Source organism: Rhineura floridana, chromosome 7, assembly GCF_030035675.1.
Source record: "Rhineura floridana isolate rRhiFlo1 chromosome 7, rRhiFlo1.hap2, whole genome shotgun sequence".
Taxonomy (NCBI): Eukaryota; Metazoa; Chordata; class Lepidosauria; order Squamata; family Rhineuridae; genus Rhineura; species Rhineura floridana.
In genome coordinates, this window is record NC_084486.1 from 2,626,639 (window position 1) to 2,644,422 (window position 17,784).

General features: G+C 43.7%; 1 long non-coding RNA gene across 1 annotated transcript; it reads right to left on the reverse strand.

Annotated features, from left to right (window-relative positions):
• Positions 1-356: 356 nt before the first annotated feature.
• On the reverse strand, positions 357-15,772 carry LOC133388307 (uncharacterized). The gene is made up of 3 exons (XR_009763729.1): positions 15,697-15,772; positions 15,150-15,349; positions 357-1,800 (listed from the first exon to the last, which is right to left on the reverse strand). It is a non-coding gene; the product is annotated as an uncharacterized LOC133388307 (long non-coding RNA).
• Between the last annotated feature and the right edge of the window lie 2,012 nt (positions 15,773-17,784).

Sequence of the window (17,784 nt, forward strand, 5' to 3'; positions counted from 1 at the left end):
TCTAGGAGAAACCTGCTTGTCAACTGACTAAAGGCTCTCCACCCCAGTGAGCCTCTCTAGCGACTAATGATGGATCTATGAACATCCACCAAACCGCAGACCTAATCCTTTTGTGTGAGTGCAGCTCCTGCCAGAACTGATGCAACATTATCTCACCAGAGACATGGACTGCCCACCAGCAGCACCTCCAGCTTGACATGCTTGAGCTTCAAAGTACTGGCCTCCATCCAGTTCAAGGCTGGTCCAGACACCTCTTCTACTTCACTTGACTTAGATGTAAGAAAGATATAGGGCTGTCAGCACATTGAGGACACTTCATCATCATTTCATTTTCATTATTTTATTTGTATGCTCTGAACTCTCAGATGAGCTCACTCAGCAGTAGGGATGGAAAGATCTGTTGGTTTCAGTTTCTCATTTTCCCAATCTTAAATTCATTTTTTCACATTTCTGCAGCAATTTGCATTTTTTTTAAAAAAAAATCCTCATGAAAATTCTCAGCATTTTAGTTTGAATTTCGCCTAATAAACACATTTTTGTAGGCAGTTTTGACTAATGTACACTTTTTTACAAACAGCTCATCATATAATGCATTTTGTCTGCTATTTTCATTCATATATTTGTTTTTATGCAGCATATCAAGGAAGAAGGGATTTCCCACCCTTTTCCCCGCTGGGTTGGTGGATGGGGACGAGAGGCGCTTGCAGCTCATAGCGGTGTAGGGGCAGGTTCAATCCACATTTGGTTTGGCAATAATAAACTGGGGGGAAATCCAATTTTGGGAGAAGAAGCTCAGTTTATTTCTGATGTCGTCCATCCCTAGTAGTCAATGCTAAGATAAAATGGTAAGTCTGTGTGATCCAGTTCATGTGGGTCTATACGTACAGTGAGAAACAGATGGTAGACAGGCCTGCTATTGTGCATATTTTTTATTTATTTATAAAAGAATTTATATATCACCCTCTCACAAAATATCAGGACGTTGTACAGCAATATAAAAACATAAAAACCATTAAAAGCAGTACATTAAAATGACTGGCTACGCATGTGCATTGAGTGGCATGCACACATATTCTTATGTGTTTACACTCAATTCCTCCAGTTCTTCCACCTCAAAATTAGGATGAAAGAATCATAGGAAATGGGTGTACAAATGTGTGTTGATATCTAATGCACATGTGGCACTATATAATGGTATAGGCACATGCAAGCTGACACCCCCTGCTCATTCAATATTACTGCTTTGTTGACTGTGCAAAACTGCCCCATGTTTCTCAAACATTACCAAGGAAAATCCAGAGCTTGGAAAAGTTACTTTTTTGAACTACAGCTCCCATCAGCCTAATCCAGTGGCCATGTTGCCTAGGGCTGATGGGAGTTGTAGTTCAAAAAAGTAACTTTTCCAAGCTCTGGAAAATACTGTGCAATATTGTGAGAGCATGGCTGGATGTGGAGCACATACCATGTTCTTCAGAAAGGAACTGTTGAAAGAAATGGCAGGGGAGGAGCTTATACAGTTACTTGCACCTGCAAACCTGCCCATCGGAATTACTTTGCAGAAATGGTTGCTACTGTAGTTTATTTCTTGTGGTAGTCCATATTGTAGAAAACCCCATCATTCCTCCATGTCCACCAAAGGTCTGCAGCACCAGCCTAGGGGAAGGAAATTCATCCATTTCATTAACTATTCTAAACAGCTGTCCCACCATCCATTAACCAAGATCATAATTTGTCCAGGGTGCTCAGTCTGCATCCTCCCATTGTTCCTGCTGCATCCTCCCATCAGATAAGCAGCTGGATCTGGGAAAGAAAGGAAAAGTATGTCCTATGAGGTTGCCTAGACTGATTTTCAAGCATTTCCAGCTCAATTCAAAAGTGTTTCAGTTTTGGGGACCATGTTCTGTGAGTCAAGCAACTGAGAATCTAAGGATGGCCCACCACATCATTGTTTTACCTGGGATTGTACATATGTATACATTCTAGGGGTGTGCCTGGGATTGGGACAAATCCTGCACTACAGTGGGTTGCTCAAAAGGAAGTTTGGGCTTGTCAGAGGTGAAATGGGATCTCTATGAGGTGGAACGAGTCAAAGTAGGGACTCCTGAAGCACTTTGTGGTACCTCAGTGATCCAGATCTCAAACATGTGTCAGACTACTAAAAGCAAAAGTAACATCTCCAAGCTTACCATAAAAGGAATTATGCCCAAGTGAGGTAATGGGGGAAAGGAGAGCAAACACCATCGTGGGGAGATGACAGAGGGTGCAGCTTGGTTGTGACTGGCAGGGCAAGCTTGTAATTACAGGGAATGATTTTACCTGGAAAGTGAATCCCTGTTCATTCTCATGCACCACCAAATCAGCTTTAAAGGTGCCTGGCACAAAAGCCTCTGGACCTATTTGTCTGCAATTTGGCATATTTCTTACCGAGAGACACATCTCTCATGTCAGCGATTTTCACACAATTGCCCACAAAATATTAGGGGATACTGATACATTTTTTTACACACTCCAAAACTGCAATAGCTGCCCTTACAGGAAAGCCACTACAGCTATCCTTCTGAAACTTGGTAGAATTCATGCTCTCCTACATTGTCTGCAAATCTCATCCAATATTGTCCAAAATGTAAAACTTTATAGACTTTTCAAAAAAATCAACTTTATAAGTAGCCAGCACGTAAGCTTCTGGACATATTTACCTATAATTTGGAAGACTTTGGAGGGGCTACTATCATGCCTACAAATTTCATTCCACTTCTGTTGAAAGGAAAACTTAGAGCCTTTTTTGATGTCTCAGTATTGAATGGCATAGGGGGCAAAATAGACTCAGACAGACTTGAAGCCAAATTGGGCAGCCTACAAAGCACCTTGGAATGAAGTGAGCCAAAATTGGGGTTTAAACTGAACCTTGTCATTGGTGAGCCCTAGGGATGGAATCCTCTCCTTTTTATGTTTTGTTTTTAAGTTTTTAAGTGTGCCCCCCTACTGGTCGTTAACAATCTGATCCCTTTTTCCTCCTATATCTTTTCATTTTTCTGACCTCCTCTGATTTGCTTTGCAGAAAATTATTATATTATAATCACTATTTATTCACAAGTCTCTACTGGTGTCAATCTTTATTCTGAACTCTGTAATTATTGCCTATTTACATTCCTTTTCAAGTGCACTGCAGAGCAGATTAAGGCAGATAATCAAGTCAGTGTTTTCCCCCCTGCGGCTTAACCTCATTCCCCCTTGCTGCTTTCTGTCTGTGAGTTACAATGAACACTTCATTGACATCAGTGAAAGGGAATACACTTTTGAAGTGGTCACATAGAAGGTAGATTGATAAAAGTATCACTCACACTATCAATGATTTCAAAGCAAATTTTTTAAAAATTGGAAAAAAAGAAGAAAGAGTCAGAAACCAGGGGCAAAGAGTTGCTACTTCAAAATTCTCTCAACAAAGATAGAGAATATCAGAAATAATAATTAATCTGATGGCAAATCCGATTATTGTAGAAGGGGAGCCATCCCTAGTGCACATCCCTAACACATCTTTCCTATGTCACATTTTGAGACACAGGAGTGGTTTGCAAGAGCATTCAATTACTTTAAAATATAACATGGGAAATAGGTCTGTCAGATCAAAAATTAAGAATTAAAGAGGATGTCATTGCTGTGGTGCTTGAAATAAGAGGCCTCCATAATTTTCTATGTAAGTTTGAAATGTGGAATACTCATGAGGTTGTATGTATTATTTTTAGGGCTGCAAAGTTTAATCAATTAATTGGCTAGATCAATCAACTAAAAAGACATTTAACTGACTAAAACATGCCCCCAATTATTCAGGCTGCAGATTTTATATATATTCTATTTAATGCAAGTGCTTATCAAAACTACAGATGACAAGCACCATCTTGAAAGAGGCACACTCCCTTCTCTCAAACACAGGAGGGAATACCTCTTCTAATGATGATGCCTACTATGACATATACATGCATCCTCCCAAAACAAAACTTAGTTTCTGAAATATTGGCTACCTATATGCAGATATTATCAATTAATCAGCTAACATTTCTTTGCTGGATGTTCTTTTCTGCCCTCATCATGTTGCGGCAGGTTTTATAATGTTTAAAATTATCACAAAATGCCCTACAACATAATAGGAAACTCTGCTGCTCCTTTCATACAACAGAAACTTTGAGAAAGCTCCCTTAGAATCTGAATCCCCCAGTTGAAACATGGCCAGCAACTCATCAGCCCCTTCTGAAGGGCCTGACAGATACCTTATCAAGAGATCATTGATTCCCTGGACCAATGGAGCTACTTCTTCCTTTATCTTGGAGAAGTGTAATGTCCTCCTTAACAAAATCCCTTCCCAGCATGGAGGCTTTCCCTATATCCATTCCACTGGAAGAAGGCTCCTGTTTTTACTGGAACAGGTCTACAAAGGAAGTGCTTACTAATCTATTGATCTCAGGCCACACACACATCTTACTGCTACATTTCGGTGACAAATTGATAAACTGCATCTTCTCTGGGTTAAAGATTTGATCTCATTCACTTAATCCACTATCAATAAGATATTAATCATGCACCGACCCACTGTACTCCGCATCCGCCTACAAATCCAATAATCATTTCAGAATTCACAGCTGAGTAGGACACTTGCTTCAAACAATTAATTTTAGGGGAGTCTCATTTATTTTCTCTATAACCTGCCCCCCTCCCCTGACTTGCACACACAGACACACACACACACACACACATTCCCCTGCTGATGCTTCCACTCAGCCATGTTTTTAAGAAACGAAAGCAGGACTGAGAGTGTTCCCACGGGACAGGACAGGATCTTTTGTTACCCAGGTGCTGGCTGGTTGACATTATTCCTCTTCCCCCTCAACAAACAGCATGAGCTTTATGAACTGTAAACTGTAAACCGCCCAGAGAGCTTCGGCTATGGGGCGGTATACAAGTGCAATAAATAAATAAATAAATAAACTGGAAACTAATCAGCCAGAAACATCAAGATAGCCAAATTGCACCATGCCAGATTTTGCCCAACTTTGCTTAGTCCAGAAGTACAACCAACCAGAGAGGGGCAGATGCCTCTGGACTGTTTCCTCCCTTTTACAGCCCATTCAAAATATTCAAGGACCAAAAACTTGTGCAACAAAACAGTTTGGGCTGATCCAATGTTGATGCTTCTGGAGCTTCCTCCTCTGAGGATCCATAGTCACCATCTGCTACTTTCTGGGCCTACAGTGTAGAATTGTTGCCCATATGAAGTATAACCTTTCCACCTCCAGCTTGGAATCCACCTGAGACCAACTGGTCAAGGCAGCAATATGATCCCGAATCCATTCACAAAATGCTGACGATACCACTCCTGACTAAATCCCAACCAGAGTCATGATCCATTCTCCAGCTTTTGTCAGATACTCAAAATAACAGTAGAGAGAATATATCCCCTCAGTCAATCCACAACATATCCAGTCAGTCAGTTGTGTTGCTTAACCCCAGGCTCTCAACGCTCGCTTCATTCCTCTGCTCACTGTCCTCTTGTTCCAGGAATATAATGTTGCCAGACAACCAGTGGCAGTGTGTGTGTGAGAGAGAGGGGGGGGGGGGTAAAGTACATTTCAGGAGTGAAAAAGTTCTGCCCTACATTTTAGATTTTTGAAAGGAAAATACAGCAATAGTATATTTCGTATTAATGCCCCCTTTCTGAGACAAGTCCTGTAACATTTGATGGAGTTAACTTTCAAGCAAGCATGCTTAGGATTGCAGATTTATTTTAAATTTCCATTTTGTGGTTCAGTTATAATTTCCATGTGCTGCCAGAAGTGTATGTGTACACACACTACTATCTTTTGTTACACAAGTGCCACCATCCCCAACCTAGTGCCCTCTTTATGTTTTGGACTCTGACTGCCATCAACCCCAACCAGCATAGCCAATAGTCAGAGATCATGAGAAGTATGGGCCAAAACATCCGGAGAACACCAGGCTGGGGAAAGCTGCACTAGTGAACTATCTATGGATGGGAATAGCAACTATTTATGCCAATGGAAGCTTTCTTCCCAATGCAAATAGCAGCTTTGGAGGAGTGTTCATTAGGATTGTGACAGGGAAGGAAAGAGTTAAATTCTAAATTCCACCCCCACCCTAGTGGCTTCTATTTGCAGTTTTTAAAAATGTTAAATGCAAAAGTGAGCTTTATGTCAGATCTAGTTTGGCCTTTAGTTACTGGCTGGATAAGCAGTTGCACAATAGAGGAGAATAGCCCATGATGGAAACGTCTCATGTTTAACTGGAAAGACTCCTACCCCAAAAAGGGAGAAGGAAGAGGCAAAGAGAAGTGGTGGGGAGGGAGGGCTACAGTTCCTCCCCACAAAGGAAGATGTGGGGACTGCTAGGATATACAGAATTTGAGTTGCTTGACAGAGAACCTATTGGCTCCCTTCCATCTTCAAAGTTCTCTTCCTTATCCCAGATCTGTTAGTGGCTGACAGAAGCAAGTCCATGAACAGGGCCGGCTCCAAAAGGCAACCAAGTGGGGCCCTGGCTGAGAGCCCCTGGGGCTACAGGGGCCCCTCAGGGGGCCCTCTGCTCCTCTTCGGTGATTCGTGGTAGAATCACTGCCGCAGATCGCATGGCGAGAGCTCCGGAGCCCCTGCCATTCCCTTGCTTCTTCAACCTACCTTTCTTGGCTGTTGTGCGGTTGCACGGACAGCACTGCCCTTATGGCGGCCGAGTTTCCCCAAGGGGCTGAAGCCTCTGCCGCCATCTTGGCTGATGGCACGCATGACACAATGCTGGCCCATACTATTCCATGCAAAAAAGAACTTCTTTCTGCACCTTCCACTAAAATGTTGTACCTATACCCTTTCCATAAAATTACACTCTCTAGACCTTCACAGGTTATGACCTTCTTGATTTTCATATTTAACTGTTGCCAGTTGCAGGTGGTGAGCAATCTTGCCACTGGAATCTGACACTTCATTTCCCATTTGCCCCTATCGGAAAGGATGTGTATTTGAGGAATACTGAACATCAAAATTGGTGGTATTCACACAACGCACATTAATGCTGTGGTGTTAATGTACAGCTTGTGTAGTACAAAATTCAAATGTCTGCTCATTCCCAGAATCCCTGGGCAGCATCAGATATGTTCACTCTCTCTCAGCCTCCCTTCCCCAACTTTAACATGGAAAACACACACACACACCCTACTATGCCATTAAAAAAAGATTGATAGAGCTTTTCTGTATGGACACAGAGAGTTCAATAAACAGATTCATTGGAAAATTCTGCCCTCCATGGATGCAGAAATAATGTTACAAAGGTGAAGGTGCTGTCTGCCAAGTGCTCTGGATCTGGGCAGGATGGTCCTCTGTTAGGTGATGCAGAGGGAGGGCACAGCTCTCTGTTCCTCTCTATGGTCCCCAGTAATACCAAGTCTGCCACCATCATCCCATGAGACGCTTTCCTCTTATCACACGATTTTTGCAATGATGGCAGAACACCAAGCCTATATGTGGACAAAGCTATCTTAAATAAATTATTTCCACTTTCACCAACTCTGAAGAGAGTTTGCATCAAATAGTTCAAGGATAGGGACCCTCGGCTGTCTAGATGTTACGGGACCCCGATTCCCTTTAGCCCCACCAAGCATGCTTAGTGGTCAGGGTTGATGGCAGGCACAGCCTCCCTATCCCTGGAATAAACCCACACAAACCTTCACCCAATTTATTCTGCTCACTCTGGCCTTCATGGCTGCAGAATTTTGGTGCTGATCAGCAATAAATCCTAACTAAACCAATTTCTCCCGATCCCTAGTCAGGTCAGGACCTACCTATGGGTTGTAGCCAAATCCAAGATTGGTTGCAACAGGAACACTACCGCCATACAAATATACAACAAAACATTAGAGAATGGGTCCCCAAATGCATGCTTCAATCAAAGGTGGATCCCATATCTGAAATGGTTAAAGATTACTAGGCTGCAGAAGGTGTTTTGATCAGGCCTGAAGGCTCAATTGAAGCATGTAAGAAATGGTAGAAATCCCTCGTTCCACTGACTAAAGCAGGGGAGGGGAGGCAAAGCTGTAAGGACTCCTATCAGCTGCTAGTTTTGTGCCTGGACATTTTATATTCAGAATGAAGATTACCCTGGACTCTTGCAATAAAGCCAGTTCTGGTCCAAGAAAGCAACGAGATCTCAAAAATGTGGATACTATAATCAAGACACAAAACGGGAGTGGGGGTGGGAGGGAGTTTTAGAGAGAAAAGCCCCAAAAATCCACACTCTTGAAAAGTGAAAGGAGAACCACCGCCTGCCTCTACAGCAGCCAATGAGATAAAGAATGGATTTTGCTGTGCCCACAGTCGGTGTGAGCTTCGTAAAAGGGCCTGCTATGACAGGGAAGAGAAGCTGGTTCCAGAGAAACTGTGACACAAAAGTGTTTAAGCAACAAAAGGCGTAGCAGAACAAACACACTAATCCCTTAATGAGGCGCCTGATCTCCTCTTCCCAGTGTGGGAGGTGGCACTGGGCAGCTCCCTTTGGAGACACCCTTTGAAGCTCATTCAAAGAGCTCACCAGGGTCCAATCCAATTACCCTGCATCCTGTCGAGCATCCCTCCATACAGCGGTCAGTGCACACACTCGGCCCTTTCAGTGCTGCTTCTTATAGCTTGTTAATCCTCCCCTCATTAAAGGCCTTTTACCTCCTTCCCAGGGGAGTTGATGCAGCAGGGCCTTTGGTGCCACACAAAACTCACCTGCCATTCTTACCACTGATTGGGGGGGGGATCCGCTTTCCAGAGGGAAGCAATGGGAAGGGGAGGTGTACTAGTTTCCAGCCTTTTCGAATGCTACCCATAATCTTGTTTCATCCTTCCTCATTCTGCTGTCTTAGCTCAGGCACAGCTGTGGGCAGGATCCTTCAGGCTTTTACACACTCAGTTTTACTGCATCCTTCTTGGCAGGCCACTGTTGTAAAGCAAGGGGGGAGGGAGCACTGGAGATTTTCCATGCAGCTCATATTCCTTGCCAGTGAGAAAGAGCACCAAGCACTTCCAAGCACAGGACTAACCTCCCTGCCAAAGACCAGAAAGGGCAGGGCTGGTGTCACTCCCTCTTTCTCCTCAGAGAATGACTGGGCAGCATATGCATAGCGACAGCATGGAAAAAAGGAATTTCCGAGTTTTCCCTGAGATCCTTTGGGTTGAGGATCTATATTCCACAGTGACTCTTCCACATTCTGTATGGTGACTCACCATCATAATCGGTTTACTTTTATAATCCTCCCCAGGTTTATTCTCTCAAATACAACAGCATTATCAATGCAGTCGATAGTAATGAAACATGCCATTCCCCCCCCCCCCAATTAGTGTGGATACCACTGTCCTCCTCCTTTCCTGAGTAATGGGAAGTTCATCACAATGTTTTACAGTCTTGTCCACTGATAATCAAAACCCTGGCCTGGGGAGAAGGATTTGCCTTTTGATACCAATCCTGACCTTCACACAATGATCATCATATGTAAGGTCTATGCCAGGGTTGCTAGCCTGTGTCTCTCCAGTTGTCCAGTTGCTGGACTACAGCTCTAGTCATCTCCGATTATTAGCCATGACGGATGGGGCTGATGGGAGCTAGAGCTAAACAACATCTGGAGGGCCGCAGGATAACCACCCCTGGTCACAGCCATCAAGATTGGGTGTGGGACTAGCAGTCATGATCCCCCTTCCATGCACTGACTATCTCTGAAGTTTGACCACCAGCAGAGGATGAGAATCAGGTGGCCACTTGTAGTAATCTCTTAAATTTATATTTAGAATAGATTCACAGCTTTAAAGCCAGAGGAGCACCCCTAAAGCCCTCAAATTGTTTCTCACCCAAAATCTCTTAGCAGCTTTCTAAGCCAACTTCAAGCTCAACGGCGTTCCCTTCAGTTGTCACTCATTGACTAGGGATAGACAAATCTATCAATTTCCGTTCCTCTGAAATTCTCATTTTTCCAGTCTTAAGTTCAGTTCACCATGTTCCACATCAGCTGTGAATATTTTTTGTAAAGCAGTTCTCATGAAAATTTGTCAACATTTTAATGTGCACTTCTAACATACACATTCTTGCAAGCAATCCTCCCTATAATAATACATTTTTGTACACATTTTTTGTCAACTGCATTGCAAAATTCTGGAAGAGCACATTTTGAAGGATAGCTGCATTTCAATCTGTGTATTTTTTGGTAAGGGCAGTTAGGTAGGTTTGTATTAAAATGCAAACTAAACCAAATTTCTGTTCCATCCCTCTTCTTGACAGGGCAAATCAGGGCCAAACTAGATGTGACGGGGAAACAGCTGATGTGACTGCTCCATTCACATACAAAGGGCGTGTCTATTCTTTGCACTGTACTCCATTGCTTTAAGAAGTTTTCTCCCTGTGTGGCTCCAGCACTGGAAGTACGTCAGGTTGGAAGGCAGTTGCTTAAAGTAATGAAGTGCGGCAAGTCAAGGCAGGGAAGGATTCACTCCCCTGACTCACACATTTCTTCCTACGAAAATAGTAGTCCCACCGCACCCACCCCTGCTTTATGTGAAAAGGGGGCAGATACATAGATAAAATCTACATAGCTGCCCTATCAGTTCTACCTTGGCTCTCAGTTTCACAGCCTCTTCTGACTGAATACACCAATTGGCTCTGCACTGCACATTACTTAGGGCTAAACATCACATTGCAGCACATGTGTGGCCACTGCCACCCTACCTCTTTTGCCATGTCTTCCTACTAATATGCAACAGAAAAAAAGGTCTGGTGGGTTTTCATCTCATTCTGTTTTCCTGTCCTCACTCCAGGAGCTGCTCTTCGCAGGGAGCAATGAAACACTGGATGAGATGATGTCACACCACATGTCTCTCTTTCTCCCCCACACACCCACACATACCCACAAGCTACTGATGAGATTTGGGGCAGGAAATGGTGTCATGCATCCTGGTAATGTGTAATTTGCCCCTGAATGCCCAAGCCATGCTAAAATTAAAGGAAAGCTCTAGGGCGACATAGCTCCTAACTGTAACCATCACATTTTGCTTGAAATTCTTTTTTAAAAAATCTGTATTTTATCACTGAAAGAAATATCATTTCTAGATGGAAAATTTGTTCTGCCCCTGCTTGGGAAAAGAACCAATGAACGTGGGGAAAAGTCACTAAGAGGGAGCACTTTCAGGGCAGGCTGAAATCAGGTAAACTATCTGACAGAAGCACAGAAAACAGAGGGCAATATTGGCAACAGTAGGAAAGTCAGAAAGTGCCCAGAGGCCAACAGCCACATGCTCTAACTGTTCCTTTTTAGCAATGATAATTATTTTTGGTACTGTCCCTGGAAAATCACTGTTTCTGTTTTGTCCCTGTGTTGCCTTTTAAAAAGATTATTAGGATGTCTTTAAAAGTGCATACGAACACACGGGAGGTCTTTAGGTTTCCTATGGCTTCCATAGTGGAGTCCTCAGAGTCAGAGGATGGCAGTGCCACATCCTTAGGCTGAGGGGGGGGCACTGGCCTCGCAGGTTCATCTGTGAGCCCTTCTGGGGCTGGCCCTTCCCCATCCGCTTCAGTGTCCTCAGCAGCATCCCCAGAATATGAGGCGTCCACTCCAGGGTCCTGACACTAACTTTCATTCAAAAGGTGCTAGATACTTGTGTTGTTTGTGTATGTGGATTTTTTAAAAGAAACATCACAGTCTGGGCCCCCACTGGCCCTGGGCTTGGTACAGATGTGCCCATGTACCTCCCTCTTGGCAGCCATACTTGTTTTTAACTCATGGGCTGGGATTCACAAGTGGCTCATGGCCTGGTTTAAGATGGGTCACACCAGTAGCACCACAACTTCCGTTTGTCTTCTTAAACGAAGGTATGGCTATATTAGTAGAGGTGCGTATCAAATTCAGATGAAGTCTGAACTGTAATGTGGTACAGTCCATTTGGGTAGTATTTGGACCATAGCTCTGATCTGAAGCGGTCCAAAGTGAAGTGGTCCCAAAGCTTAATTTTGCAAGCCCAGCTTGATACATATTTTGAACATCCCATAGGCAAGCTCTCCATAAAAGGAAAACACCAGGGAAGAGGGTGGGAGAGAAAGGAGGTATTACTTTGTGACTGATAGCTGAAGCTTCCAACCAGAGTGCTGGGACTTGAAGGGGCGGGGCAGGGCAGAAAGCAGAGCAGCTGGTGGAGAAGTTCCTTCAGAGGCTATGCAAGGAAAGGGAGCTGGAGAACTTGAAATGCCAGTAGGTGTCAATAACATGGCCTTTCTCCTTGACCTTAATTCGCCATTAAACTCAAGAAGAAGAAGGAGAAGGGAACCTGAAATGCAGTCAGAAGTGAGTGAAGCTGAGCTTCAGATAGCCAGGAAAGAAGAGGAGGCTGGACACAAAGGAGCAGGTGTAAACAAAGGCTGCGAAGGGATAAACAGAGATAAGGGAAGTTGTGTAAAGGCAAAGGAAGAAAGGAAGGTTGACATGGAGAGGGGAAGGCAGGGAGACAGAAGTCATGCGGCAACCCTTGCCACAAAAGGACTTTTGCCGAGGTTGGAGAGAGAAATAAAGGAATTCTGAGGAGTGACATAAACCACCTCTGGGGTGAGATAGAGCAGAACAGGCAAGAAGCAGGAGCTGGGCTAGAGGTATGTTATCTAGATAATGCTAGCTGGGGGGCAAGGAATTTCTGTTAAGGAGGGATCCTGTGATGACAAGAACTGAGGGTGGAGTTTACCAGAAGTTTCTGAAGATAAGAGACTTCCTGGTGTTCTGAGGATCCTGGGAAGGCAGGGCTTGATGGCTTGACACAGAGAATCACAGAATGGTAAGAGCTGGAAGGAACCTATAAGGCCATCAAGTCCAACCCCTGCTTAATGCAGGAATCCAACCTAAAACATACCTGACAGGAGGCTGCCCAGCTGCCTCTTGATGATCAAGCAGATATCCTGGCCCTCTTCTGTCTGACAACCTTTCAAGTACTTGAAGAGTGCTTTCCTATCTCTCCTCAATCTTCCCTTCTCATGGCTGAACATGCCCAGTTCTTTCAGTCCTTCCTCATAGGGCTTTGTTTCCAGTTTCCTGATCATCCTTGTTGCCCTCCTCTGAGCCTGCTCCAGTTTCTCTGCATCCTTCTTAAAGTGCAGTGTCCAGAACTGGATGCAGTACTAAAGGCCTAACCAATGCCAAATAGAGCACGTGATTTGGAAACTATACTTCTGTTAATGCAGCCTAATATAGCATTTACCTTTTTCACACTGTGGGCTCATATTCAGCTTATGATCAACAACAATTCCAAGATCCTTCTTGCATGTCGTACTGCTGAGCCAAGTATCCCCCATCTTATAACTGTGCATTTGGTTTCTTTTTCCTAAGTGTAGAATTTTGCATTTATCCCTGTTGAATTTCATTCTGTTGTTTTCAGCCCAATGCTCCATCCTATCAAGGTCCCTTTGAATTTTGTTTCTGTCTTCCAGGGTATTAGCTATTAGCTGAATGCCACCTAAGATTTACAGACAAGGTGCCACTGAAAAGTAATTTTCTGTGGCAGTTACCACAGGGACAGGTGTAAGTAGAGATGGAAAGATCTGTGAATTTCAGTTATCTGTTTTTCATTTTTCTAATAAATACTCAGTTCAGTTCTCCACATTTCTGCAACAATATGTGATTTAAAAAAAAAATCTTGATGAAAGTTCTCTAGCATTTTAATGCGAATTTCTCTTAATAAATCATAGAATCATAGAATAGTAGAGTTGGAAGGGGCCTATAAGGCCATTAAGTCCAACCCCCTGCTCAATGCAGGAATCCAAATCAAAGCATTCCCGACAGATGGCTGTCCAGTTGCCTCTTGAATGCCTCCAGTGTCAGAACGCCCACTACCTCTCTAGGTAATTGGTTCCACTGTTGTATGGCTCTAACAGTTGGGAAGTGTTTCCTGATGTCCAGTCGAAATCTGGCTTCCTGCAACTTGAGCCCATTATTCCACGTCCTGCATGCTGGGATGATTGAGAAGAGATCCCGACTCTCCTCTGTGTGACAACCTTTCATGTACTTGAAGAGCGCTATCGTATCTCCCCTCAGTCTTCTCTTCTCCAGGCTAAACATGCCCAGTTCTTTCAGTCTCTCCTCATAGGGCTTGGTTTCCAGTCCCCTGATCATCTTTGTTGCCCTCCTCTGAACCCGTTCCAGTTTGTCTGCATCCTTCTTGAAGTGCGGAGACCAGAACTGGACGCAGTACTCAAGATGAGGCCTAACCAGTGCTGAATAGAGGGGAACTAATACTTCACGCGATTTGGAAACTATACTTCTGTTATTGCAGCCTAATATAGCGTTTGCCTTTTTTGTATCCATACCACACTGTTGACTCATATTCAACTTGTGATCAATGACAATTCCAAGATCCTTCTCACATGTTGTACTGCTGAGCCAAGTATCCCCCATCTTATAACTGTGCATTTGGTTTCTTTTTCCTAAGTGTAGAACTTTGCATTTATCCCTGCTGAATTTCATTCTGATGTTTTCAGCCCAATGCTCCAGCCTATCAAGGTCCCTTTGAATTTTCTTTCTGTCTTCCATTGTATTAGTTGTGCCCCCCAATTTTGTATCATCTGCAGATTTGATATGCATGCTCTGTACCTCCTTATCCAAGTTGTTAATAAAAATGTTGAAGAGCACTGGGCCCAGGACCGAGCCCTGTGGTACCCCACTTGTTACTTCCCCCCAGTTTGAGAAGCAACCATTGATAAGCACTCTTGTTCTTTGTTCTTCATAAATCCGTGTTGGCTCCTAGTAATCACTGCATTGTTTTCAAGGTGCTTACAGATTGACTGCTTTATAATCTGCTCCAGTTTTTCCATTTTTGTAGACCATTTTGACTGATGTACACATTTTGTCAAACATTTCTTATCATATAATGCATTTTTGTTTGTTATTTTCACTCATACATTCATTTTTAAGCACACTTTCCCATATATTTACATTTTACATTTTTTAAAGCATTGGTTGGTGAATTCAGAGAAGCGCAAAGTTCAAAGGACGGCTGTGTTTCAGTTCTCATATTGTTTTGGAAAGTGCAAATTTTAAAGAGTTGGTTTATAATGCGAACTGAATCGAATTTCTCCCCCATGCCTACCTTCTGGGAGGAATCCTTCCTGAGTGAGTAGTGGAGAAAGCAAGCAGCCGGCCAGAACCAGGAGATCCATGCGCTTGAGTCCCAGGAAGCAGATAGAAGCTCTGCCAGAAGGGGGTTACCATTTGGAGGAGGTACTCAGGGGAAGCCAAGAAAAAATGAAGCACATCTATCATTATGCTTGATCCCAGGACAAGGAGGAGCTGCAGCAGGAGAGAATCCTCACATGTAGTCTGCCCATGCAATAATTTTCGCATGTGGCCCCCAGCATTGTACACACATGCATGGCCCCCAAAAGCACATCTGCTCCATGCCCCATAAACCTTCTGAGTGACCCTGCAAAGCTGACCATAAAGGCATTCCTCACACAGGGTGCTATATCACCCAGGGCTCTATTTATTTTAGGGCCAATTTATTTTATGCACCTGAAAAGAGAATGCCAGCACTTTGCTCCCCTTCTACTGCCCTATAACCTAGATAGTAAGAATGGCTCAGAATGCACACAAACAACATAATTTTAGCAATGGGACTGCTGTAGCTTGCCACTCACCATATTTCTGACACACCATTCTCCCATGGATCCAGCTCAGGGAGTTTTGGTTTCTCCAGTTTGCAGTGAAGTTGGATTCGCATGCATTGATTGGCTAGCCCTGTGCCAATCACAAAATATGCCCCCCCAACTGGGAGTAGAGGTGTGTACTGTGCTGATTAGCTGACCTTTGTGTCAATCATGAAGCCACCACCCGAACTGACCTTCATACAGCAATTTTAAAGGAGTTTCTGAAGGTGAAAAAAACAGTTTTAAAGTGCCAGAAATGTTTGAGCAGATAACCAATGGGTGGATGGAGAACCAAACAAAGCAGATCGCCTGCCTTAACAGTGGGGACACAGAAGGGAGCTCTGTGTGTGTGTGTGTGTGTGTGTGTGTGAGAGAGAGAGAGAGAGAGAGAGAGAGAGAGAGAATGTTAAGGAATGAAGGCAAGAAAAAGCAGCTCACAAAAAAACATGCTCCTTTTTTGTAGTTAGGCTCAGCATGAAAATATAAGGAAGTGCAGTGTTTTGTAATAAGTGCAAGCAAAAAGGGAGGATTGGGCAGCAGCAGGCTGGTACTTAACACTACACTCAGTAATGATTTATCGGTGCACACATAGACCAACGCATCTTGTTTGTTTTAAATCTTCATTGGCAAACAGTCCTGGGGTATCTTGAATCTTGATCTGGAAAATAACTTAAGAGAAGTTTATACTGGATTGTTTCTCCAAGGAGCATTCCTAGAACTATAATCAGAAGCACTGTGACATTGAACATTCTATTAAACATTAAGTTCTAGTCTTTTTACCAACCTGCCCTGCTTCAGAAGGCTGTGCAAATCAGGGCTTTGCAGAGTACATGAGTACATTGGCGTGGGGGCAGAAAGAGAGAGCAAGTCAAGCAACACCAAGCTACATGTGACGTGGAAGATCCATTCTTGGATTTCATAGTGCATTTTATTCCTAAAAGCACCCACAAGGGGACCAGTTTGGATCAAGGCCATGATTTGGGGAGGGCGGTTAATATTTTTCTGGCCAGAAAAAAAGAATCATATTTCTCAATGTGCTATAGGAAATACTATGTGCCCAACATGTTTCATGTATGCCAGATCTTCAGCAGAGGCACCAGAAAATGCAATCAATGTAAAATAAAATGTATGACTAAGATTGCATGGAAACATGATTTAGAACATTTTAGTATATCATTTAACCTGTGGAAAGAGTCCCCATGGAACATCAATGCAAACATGTATATTAAATAATTTTCTTTCCAAAATGATCTCTAAAGCCCACAATTCTGTAAATGTTATAAGATTAATACACGGGTGACTAACTCCCACTTTGGTAGTCTGATCTAGCCCCTCCCCCCGGAATTTTTTTCTGGCTGCTAAGATGCTACCAGTTTTGACAGTGGCAGTATAATAATAAATAAATAAAATAAAATAAAAATATAGCCAGAGCACTGGGATGGGCAGAGTCCAGTATCCTGATAGGTATGCAAATCACCTTCTCCCTGGTCATCAGACTGCTCATTTGATGAGTGTGGGTCAGCTGAGGGGGGCAGTGTGCCTGTGTGTGTGTGTGTGTGTGTGTGTGTGTGTGTGTGTGTGTGCAACTGCGCATCCACACACACACACGTGAGATTGTGGGGTGGCCACTCCCACTACTGGCATGTGGCCCTGGAGGGGTGGCCGAAGGTAAATACGGCATGAGTTAACTAAGACCAACTAAGCCACCCATGGATTAGCAGGACAGTGAGTTATATCACCTCATATCCCATTACAGAGAAGAAAAATAAATGGGGGAGGGGAGGCAGAAAATCCGAAAATGTTCCAAGGCTTGGGGGCTCAATGGGATAAGTGGCAGCAGCAGCAATTGTTGTCATTTTCTTTTTAAAAACAACAACAACTAGGGGCTCTCCCCTGCTCACTTTGCTCACCTCCAAAGCTGTCCCTGCATTCTTGTGGGCCACCAAACCTGACGCCCAGCTTCGGTGCTGTTGCTGCCACCACCGGCCTCCTGCCCAGCCTTTGCCCGGCCTCTCACCCGGGCTTCTGCCCAGCCCATGGCCACCAAGGCCCAGGCTGCTTAGCTTGCTGGATCGCCCC